This window comes from Canis aureus, chromosome 6, assembly GCF_053574225.1.
Source record: "Canis aureus isolate CA01 chromosome 6, VMU_Caureus_v.1.0, whole genome shotgun sequence".
Classification (NCBI taxonomy): domain Eukaryota; kingdom Metazoa; phylum Chordata; class Mammalia; order Carnivora; family Canidae; genus Canis; species Canis aureus.
Genome location: NC_135616.1, coordinates 55,366,534 through 55,373,720, shown reverse-complemented (window position 1 = coordinate 55,373,720; position 7,187 = coordinate 55,366,534).

The following is a 7,187-nucleotide window of genomic DNA, read 5'->3' as shown; positions in this document are numbered from 1 at the left end:
CCAGCTAATGGGAAAAATACATAGCTTTAGTAGGTATTACCAAATATTTTTCCAAGTAATTGTATCAATTTACACATTTACCAGCAATATATAAGACCTATAGTTGCTCTATATGCTTGCCTATACTTATTGTTGGCATTATAAATTGTGGCCATTTGGATTAGGTATCACAGTATCATGGTATAGTTTTAATTTGTATTTCCATAATGACTATTGGTGCCAAACACTTTCACTGGCTGTTTGAATATGCTGTTTGGTCAAGTGGCTGTTTAAGCTTTTGCCCATTTCTGAAAAACACTTGTTGTTGGTCTTTTTTAAATTGACTTCTAGAAATTCTTTATGTATTCTCTGAGTCCAGATATAGATATTTGCTTGATAACATATATTGCAAATATGTTCACGTATCCCATGGTTGCATTTTCAAGTCCTTAATGATATACTTTTAGGGATATAAGTTCAATGTATTAATATTTTCCATGGCTACTGCTTTTTAACTTGTTCTGTTTAAGACACTCACATGGAGTTTATATACTATAGGATTTTGGAAATTATTTGAAAACATTTGCTTATAACCCAGATTAAGATATGATAAATAATTTTCTTGTCATCACAGCTGGGGAAAAACCACTGGTAAATCAGAACCACAGCTAAAACCCAGGTCTCCTGGATTGAACCCTCACCCCCTACCCACAGTCTGTCAGAAAGACCTGAATGGTGATAATGAGTGACATGGCTTTCGGTTCAGCCTTACGGTAGACTAAGATAGGTGGAGGTTTTCCTCTCTTCCTTTGACCCTGGGCAAATAGAAAGTGAGATTCCCCTCTGGTCTGCAGTGGCAGAGACATCAGGAAGCCCACACAAGTCAAAGGGCCAAAGCAGATCAGTGTCAACTGGCAGAAATCAGAGGGACTTCCCCGAGGTCCTTCCTGTCAAAGAAAGAAGCATTAGAGATCTTTGTGAAAAGAAAAACACCTCAAGGACATTCTAGACTAGGTAATGTCTCCCTAGTGGGGCTGCTACCCCTTGGGTTTTATCCTAGGAAACTGGGCTCCATCTTACTGTGGCCAGTTCCAGGAATCTGGGATTGAAACCTGGACACTTTGAGCAAGTCCTAGGTGAAGACTCGGTTCCAAGGAACAGTGGAGTCTTCTTATTGGCAGCCAGAGGGAAGTGATGGACATTTGGATGCCTTGTCATTCACCAATGAAAGTGAGATCAGCGACATGGCGATGACTCCACCAGGCCTTTTCTGACCTCTGGCTTCTAATTTTCACCACACATATGACTGCAACAACCAGCACCACAGGGGCTCACTTAGACATGCTCATGACTGTCAAAGTGTCCCTGAGGTCTCCATACTGACAAGAGACATATTTTGAATGTCCCCTCACATGATAAGAGGAAGGTGGCGCATTTCAGAGTGGTTCCTCATATCAGATGTGTGGGCTGGTGACAGGCTGTGTAAGAATTACCCTTGTGAGTCTCGGCTTGGGACTGGGAACCTGGCATTTTTTAAGCCATCCAAGTGATTATGATAAACAGATGGTTCTGAAAATCATTTTGCTACTTCGTGCTTGGGCTCTGACAAACCACGGTTTCAATTCTGCCTCTGCTCTACCTCTTAACAATTGAACTTTCTTGCCCACAAATAGCCTCTTGAGCCCTCAGTTTTCCTGTCTGCAAGACGAGAGATGATAACAGTATGTACCTCATGATGTTGTTACACAGAGGGAGCGAGATAGTGTGAAATACGTAAAGCTGAAGCCTAGGGCTGGTCACTCAATGAGTCAGAATAACATGTGATGCTATCATTATTATTATGAGTCCAGATACATTTCTCTCACCTCCTCTCTCCATTGTCATGCTTCCTTTTTGTGCCCTAACTGCATATTAGCATTGCTTAGTTACACAAAACTAACTGCCCACAAGACCTTTTGTTTGATACAAACAGAACAAAGAACTTTACTATGACTTCATTTTTAAAGGTGAAAAAAAGAGTACCAAGAAGTTACATGATTTGCCCCAAGTCACATCACTTGTAAGTGCCGATGCTATGGTCTAGACACAGGACTGTGGGTTCTAGGGTCAAGAAGGATGACGCAGAGAGAAATACTGCACTGCCCCAGGAAGGAGACACTATTCACACCCTTCTCTCAGGCCTCATGTTTTATGTTTTGAGTGTCTGCGTCATTGCAAAGAGGCTCAATTCATCGTCCGCCTAGTCTGAACAGAGCAACTCTTTCCCACAAAGGGGAAGCAAACAGATGAAATGAAGCTTCATCCTTAACGCCTGGCTGACCAGGCGAGGCCACGGAGCAGCGGCACAGACACAGCCACATTAGTAAGGATGAGTCGCCGCCCCGCATTTGAACCCATATTTTAATAAGGTCAAGAGGTTGAAGTCTGAGAAGCAGTAGGAGGAGGCAGGACCGCTGTGTGGAGTAAAGGGATCCAGGTGCTTGCACGGGACAGTACTTTCCCGACTGAGGGAGCTGGGATGTCCAGGTGCAAACGACCCCCGTGAGGAGGAGGACGGGGCTGCTGCACCTGGCTCTGGCGGCACAGGCCTGCGGCTCGCGCCACACGGTCGAGCATCCCTTCTTGCTGTTACCCACGTCCCTGGGAATCCGGCCTCCAGTGTTGTTTAGGCAGCAGCACCACGGGGCCTCACTGAGACTGTGAAAGCATCACTGGAGTCTTCACAGGGACCAAGTCTCTAGACATGTTTGAGTGTTTGGACCTTCTCTTATGTCATTGAGGAAGGCAGGAACGACGCGGTAGTAAAACTAGATTTGAATAGGCGTCTCCCACGTCTGCACTGAAGAGGACGTGGTGGCTGATGAGCCAGCGTGTGTTGTTGGCTGCCTTTTTTTTTTTTTTTTTCCTTTCTGTTCTGGGTTCCAGGGATCTTTTCCCTTGAGTTTTTTTCAAGCACGAATTTTCACTGTTGATTTGTGAGTGTGACATATGCAGCTCTGACGAAGTTGTCATCGTCTAGTGTTGATGGTGGTTTGTGGATTTTTTAAGATTAGGGACTATGTCTTTTTTTTTTTTTTTCTCACTTAAATTTAAATTTTATTGAAGTATAACATGCATACAGAAAAGAGCACAAAGGTTAAGCATACAGCTTGAGGGAATGCATAAGGATGCACCCTCCTCGTGCACCCAGCACCTCAGTCAGGAAACAGAACGCTAGAACTGCAGAAGCTCATCACTCTTTTATAGTCACTACTTCCTCTTTCTTCTCCCACCAGGGGGACCAAAGTCCTTGCTTCTCCAAATGTACGTTTGCTTTGCATGTGGGAATCATATTTTTATTTAAAAAAAAAACACCTTAATTTAAAAAGTGTTATAAACCTATAGAAGCACATGTTCTTCAGGGAACACACAACACTTTGGTTACAAATTCTGGAGTCCTTGGCTTTTCCTGTAAAAGTTGGAAGATCTCCAATTTTTTAAAAGATTTTATTTATTCATGAGAGACAGACAGAGAAGAGAGAGAGAGAGAGAGAGGCAGGGACACAGGCAGAGGGAGAAGCAGGCTCCACACGGGGGAGCCTGATTTGGGACTCGATCCTGGCTCTCCAGGATCACACCCTGGGCTGAAGGCGGTGCTACACCACTGAGCCACCAGGGCTGCCCCAAGATCTTCAATTTAATTTAGCTTCTTATATTGCAACAATTTCAAACTTAGAGAAAAGTTGCAAGAATAGCGTAATAATTTTTCTCTTGAACTATCTGAGGGGAATTTGCTGGCACTGATGCCCTGTCTACCCTCCATCCCAAATATTTTGGTGTATAGTTCTTTCACACAGGAAATCTTCTACATAATGATAATACAACCATCAAAATCACCAAAATGACATGGATACATTATTGCCACCGAATTTGAAGACAACATTCAAGTTTCGTCAAGTCTAGGATCACATACTGCAGTTAGTTGGTGTGTCTTCTTAGGCTTCTTCAAAGAGTTCCTCACTCTTCCCTTGACTTTCAGAACTTTCACACTTTATAAAATTACTGGGCAGTTATTTTGTGAAGCTGTAAAACTCAATTTGAGTTTATCTGATATTTTTTCATCATTAGATTTAGGTAATGCTTTTTTATTTTAGGCAGAAATATCTCAGAAGGGACGGTCTTCTCAATGCCTCCAATAGGTGGTGCACAATTTTAATTTGTCTTATTTTTTTTTTTTTTAATTTTTATTTATTTATGATAGTCACAGAGAGAGAGAGAGGCAGAGACACAGGCAGAGGGAGAAGCAGGCTCCATGCACCGGGAGCCCGACGTGGGATTCGATCACCGGGTCTCCAGGATCGCGCCCTGGGGCAAAGGCAGGCGCCAAACCGCTGCGCCACCCAGGGATCCCTTAATTTGTCTTATTAAAGGTAATGTTCACTTTGATCACTTGACTAAGAGTATCTGCTAGGTTCCTTTATTGTAAACGTATTCTTTCTCCCCTTTTACTTAGTATCTTGTGGGAGGTGTTTTGAGACCATTTAAATATCCCATTATATATCAAACATTTACCCATTAGTTTTAGCATCCTTTGATTATTCTTTTTTTTTTTCAAGTATAATGAACATACATCTTATATTAGTTTCAGTTGTACAATATAGTGATTCTATAATTCTGTGCTCATCGTGATAACTGTACTCTTAACCCCTTCACCTATTTCACCCATCCTCCTATCCGCCTCCCAAGTCCGGTGAGACTTTTTTGGTTTCTTTTTTTTCCTTTGTTTTATTTCTTAAATTCCACAAATGAATGAAATCACGTGGCATTTGTTTTTCTCCTACTGATTTATTTCATTTAATTTTATATCCTCTAGGTCCATTCATGTTGTTGCAAACGGCAAGATTTCATTCTTTTTATGGCTGAGTAATATTCCATTGTATATAAATAACATATCTTCTTTATCCATTCATCTATGGATGGACAGTTGGGTTGTTTCCATATCTTGACTATTGTAAATAATGATGCAATAAACATAGGGGTACCTATATCTTTTCAAATTGGTGTTTTCATTTTTAGGGGGTAAATACCCGGTAGTGGAATTACTGGCTCATACGGTAATTCTATTTTTAATTTTTTGAGGACCTTCCATACTGTTTTCCACAGTGGCTGCACCAGCTTGCATTTCCACCAACAGTGCAGGAGGGTGCCTTTTCCTCCACGTTCTCACTAATAGTGTTATTACGTTTTTGATTTTAGCCATTCTGACAGGGGTGAGGTGATCTCTCATTATAGTTTTGATCTGCATTTCCCTGATGATAAGTCATGTTGAGCATCTTTTCATGTGTTTGTTGGCTATCTGTATGTCTTCTTTTAAAAAATGTCTATTCATATCCTATGTGCAATCTAGGGATTATTCTTGTCTGAACTAATGTTATTATGATGGTTGCCATATAGTTATTTTCTAATTTAACCTAATCATTCATTCTTTATTATTTGGCATTTTGCTGTAAGGAAAAAAAATTCTCTTCTCCTTATCAATTAGTTAATTAATCAATTAACATCAGTTTGGACTCATGGATACCTGTTTTATTCACTGGTTCTAATCTCTTATCACCATTATTTAAAATGTGTTACCAATTTGTTCCCAATTTGGCAGTGTCTCTAACATTCTTTTGGAACTTCTTTACTTTCTGGAATAAGATATTCTAAGATTGTGTTTTAATTCTCCTGCCATTTCTTCTGAGAGCCCTACTTCCTTTGTTTAGAAATCAAAATGTGGGTGTATGTTTACTCTTATTGGAATGTCAGTGCTCCCAGCTTCTCTCAATGGCTATATTCCACTCAGGCTTTGATAGCTTGTACTAGGTTGTAAGGTCACTCTCCTCATTTGCTCCTGTTCTACCCTTGCCATCTACCCAACCTACAGCAAGATCTTCTCATCACCCTGCTCAGAACCTAATACTCTTCACCAGGCTGCTCTCACTGTCTCTCCACACGGTCATCCCCCTTACCCCATTGCCATGGCCCTCTCCTCCCCAATTCCCCTTCAAGACTCCCACATCCTGGAATTCCACTTATCATGCTCAGCCCCTTTGAATAACTTTTGAATTATACAGGATGACAGGTAGGAAAGCAGAGATTGTCACAGGGCCAACTTCTCCATCAGGCATAGTAGACATAGTACCCAGGGTCCATGATAACTTTAGGGGCCCACAACAATGTTGTAATTTTAATTTCTTCTTCCTTTTTAAAGATTTTATTTATTTATTTGAGAGGGGGCAGATTGAGAGAGAGAGCACAAGTGGGAGGAGAGACAGAAGGAGAGGGAGAAGCAGATTCCCTGCTGAGCGGGGAGCCCAATGTGGGGCTTGATCCTGGGACCCTGAGGTCATGACCTGAGCTGAAGGCAGACGCTTAACTTACTGAGCCACCCAGGTGCCCCATTAATTAAATTTGGAAGAAATAATGAACATAATAATGAACCCAGTTTGAATTATATTTATCTTTATATCAATGCAAAATAAAATGTTAAATTTTTTCAAAGGTATGGAAGAGGATTTATTTAGCTTTGTGAAACTTTACGTTCACAATAGTACATACCCTTGGCATTGTAAGACGCTATTACAGTTTCATAAATTGCCCTAATAAGGTAAATATTTGGGTTGATTTTATGAGGCTTTTGAACATTAAGTTTGAGAAAGTTAGTGGTATCAAAATTTGCACACAAGATGACAAATCAAAACAGTAAATGAAATCAAAGAATAACACTTAACACCCCTAATAACATAGTAAGTTGCAATTTCTAGTCAAACATCTATCTATTCCTGGGTTATATTAATTTCAATCTCTTATTTTCCATTTTATACTCTGGGGTTTTCTTCTGAATATAGGTTATAAATAATCTTTTGTGTTAATTCCCACTTTTAATACCAAAAAGTCACCTGTTTTACCTCGATTATACTTTTATCATTTAGCATAGGATATGCTTTTTAAACTAGTTATGCTCTCATAACTTTGTGAATGAAAAGATGTTAAGAAAGTTAAGAACGAATAATGGAGTCATTCTTTCACCGATCCTCATCCAGTTTCAGGAAAACCACTTCCCAAAAGCAGCAGTTGTGTCTAATAAATTTTACCATGTCTAAACAGAAACTGAAAGAAAAGTGAAATTATGGGAAACCTATTACTAGATATGGTGTGCTTTTATAGCTCAACACTGGTAATACTTG